Source organism: Ictidomys tridecemlineatus, chromosome 5, assembly GCF_052094955.1.
Source record: "Ictidomys tridecemlineatus isolate mIctTri1 chromosome 5, mIctTri1.hap1, whole genome shotgun sequence".
In the NCBI taxonomy this organism is placed as follows: domain Eukaryota; kingdom Metazoa; phylum Chordata; class Mammalia; order Rodentia; family Sciuridae; genus Ictidomys; species Ictidomys tridecemlineatus.
Genome location: NC_135481.1, coordinates 193671605 through 193674574, shown reverse-complemented (window position 1 = coordinate 193674574; position 2970 = coordinate 193671605). Strand labels below are relative to the sequence as shown.

General features: G+C 61.3%; 1 long non-coding RNA gene across 1 annotated transcript; it reads right to left on the bottom strand.

Moving 5' to 3' along the window:
- Positions 1-541: 541 nt before the first annotated feature.
- Positions 542-2632, bottom strand: LOC144378186 (uncharacterized). Its single transcript, XR_013439846.1, has 3 exons — positions 1564-2632; positions 1261-1370; positions 542-1030 (listed from the first exon to the last, which is right to left on the bottom strand). It is a non-coding gene; the product is annotated as an uncharacterized LOC144378186 (long non-coding RNA).
- Between the last annotated feature and the right edge of the window lie 338 nt (positions 2633-2970).

The window sequence follows — 2970 nt, the reverse complement described above, 5'->3', positions numbered from 1 at the left end:
GGGTAGGGTGCTTGCCTCACATGTGCAAGGCCCTGGGTTCAGTCCCAGTCTGCGGCAGGACTTTCAATACCTGTGCTGCTCGATGCCATTTACAGAGGGGGACACTTCAGCCAGGAAGTGAAGAGGGGAAAGGTGGGCAGAGATGTCAGAGCGGGGCCAGGAAGGGGAACAGCGGTCACCTGCAGTCAGTGGCAACCAAGGGCTAGGAGGCCAGGAAGAGCTGGCTGGGCTCAGGGAGACTGGGCTTGTGATGTGGACGCAGCTGCTCCTGCTCCCCTCTGCCGGAGGGAAGTGCATCTGTTTGCATTAGATTTGACTGCAGGTGACAGATATCCCAAAGTCACAGTGGCTTAAATATGGCAGACATTTCTTTGTGTCTGGGGTAGTGTGGCCGCTCCACAACCGTCAGGCAGCTTTACCACCCTCCCTAACAGGGAGGGGGGCTTCCACCTCAGGGACCCAGGAGATTGCTCCAGCTCCAGCCATTGTGTTGTGTTCCAGCTAGCGGGACAGAGCAATGAAGGCAACAACACTTCCGGGCTTCTCACGGACTGGTTAGAATTTAGTCTGGCCCCCGTGCAGTTTTTCTCCCAGGAGACCAACTGAAGAGCAGGAGCTGCAGAAATCAGAGAGGAATGAGTGCTGATGGAGGACTGGAAGCCTCTGCCCCGCAGGCAGGCTCCTTCCTTTTGGCCTCCGCTCTCAGCTGCTTTCTCACTTCTCCTGCTGCTGTCCCGGGGGTCCTCGGGGGTGGACGGCACCGGGGATGGGAGCACACGGGCCCTGTGACGGCTTCACCCCCAACACTCAGTCATCTCTGCCCACAGCGCTGGGGACTGGCTGGGGCAGCCTCTGCTGGTCCCTCTCGGTTCCCCGTCCAAGATGGCCCGCTCGCGGCACGAGGGGATCCGGCAGCAGCCGGTGGGCTGTCGGCCACTGCGCAAGGCCTTTCCTCTCCCTCAGGCTGGACCCGCAGTCCTTGGGCGGCATCCAAAAGTCCTAGGCTCCATCCTCCTGGGGCCACTTCCTCCTGTTTTATTGATCCAAGCAAGTCAACCCCAGCCCGGGCCTGCTGCGGCCCGTTCCTCCCGCCCGCCCGCCCGCCCGCCCTGTGCCCTCGCTGGCCAGCGGCAAGATTGCCCTTTGCCCCCAAGGGCTCCCGAGGAACAGGGGAGGGTCACTTCCCGGAGGCACCAGGCTGGTGGGGGGGGCGGGGTGGAGGCCAGCAGACCAGGCACAGGGACCCCCCACCGGTCCCACCTGTAGTCTTCCTCTGCTCTTCTTGCTCTGAGGACCCTTCTCTGGCAGGATCTTGGGACCAGGTCCCTAAATCAGCCCCGATTCTGGGCACAGCCTGAGTTTTCCTTTTCCTGGGAGAAGTGGGAATGACAGGTTAAACGCATGTTTTTAAAACTAGAATAAAATATAGTTTGTTTTTTTTTAAAAAAAAGCTTTTGTTGGATGGTAGTTTTGAAAAGGATTTCAAATTTACAGAAAAGTTGCAAGGATACTACGTCCCGCCCCGGGCCCCGGGTCCGCACTTCTGTACATCCCCGTCCTCACCCTTTTCCTGACCCATCTGGGAATCAGCACAGACGGTCGCCCTTGCCGCAGCGTGGAAGAAGAGCAGGAGGTTCTTGGTGTGACCATGAGTTTCCCCAAGCAGGAGATTTCACACTGACACTCTGTTGGAATGTCATTTGCATCGTCCATATTCAAACCCCACTAATGTCCCAGTAATAACCTGAAGCCCTTCGTCTTTTTGGGGGAGAGAAGGGAGGGTGGTACCGGGGATTGAACTCAGGGGCACTTGACCCTGAGCCGCGTCCCCAGCCCTATTTTGCGTTTTATTTAGAGACAGGGTCTCACTGAGTTGCTTGGCACCTCGAGGTAGCTGAGGCTGGCTTTGAACTCACAATCCTCCTGCCTCAGCCTCCCAAGCCACGGGGATTACAGGTGTGTGCCACTGCCCCTGGCTTCTGAAGCCCTTATTCTGACGCTGGTGACGTCACTGTACCCCTCCTAAGAGGACAGGCCGTGCACCTGCGTGGAGAGAAGAAAATCAATGACACCCGCCAATCTACCTAGAGCAGCTGGCCGAGGCAGTCGGCCCTCGGGTGCGGTCAGAGCAGCAGGTCTCCACGGGGCTGAGGTGACTCGGGGGACACCGGGCGACGTCTGGAGACATCCGTGGCTGTGCAGACGGGGCACAGCTTGCTCCTGGCATCTAGTGAGTGGAGGCCAGAGCTGCTGCTGACCGTCCCCTGCTGCACCGTCCCCAGGTTACCGACCCGAGGTCAGTAGGGCTGAGGTCCCTGGGCAAAGTGGCCGCCTTCCGTTGTGCCCGGAGCCCCCACGCGCCTGGGCGCGGACCTGCCAGATGGCAGCAGGGGCCCAGAGAAGCCTTGCACGCCTCGTCCCCGGCCGCTGGACAGGTGGTCCCTGGCGCCAGGACGCCCTCCAGCTCTGCTTCCCCTGGAAACCTACAAACGGGAGCAGCCTCTGTGCCCATCAGGGGGCAGCGCCAGGCGGGGCGGGGCGGGGCGCCGGGCCACCATGTCCCCGGACCAGCTGTGGCTTTATGACCGGCACAGAATGGCCTCTGACTCAGGCCTGACCCTCTCGGGCTTCCGGGCTGACAGCTCCCTCCCAGCGGCACCGACAGGAGGCTGCCCTGGAATGTGCCCACTCAAGGGTGGGGCCCTGCTGAGTCACCTCTGTCCCTGGAGCCCTCGGGGGCTGGCCTTCACACTCCAGCTGCCCTCTCTGTCCGTCCCCCAACCCCGATTTAAAAACTGTCCCAGCAGTTGCCACCGTGGACCCCACGGGCACAGTCCAGGTGTGGGATCCTGTCTCAGGGGCGCGGCCTCCCCTGCACTCGCGTCCAGTGTCCAGGGCATCTTCCCGGACTGACACTCGTCACCAGCCCCTCCCCCGCCTGGGCAGCCGCCCCTCGCCTGGGCCCTCCTG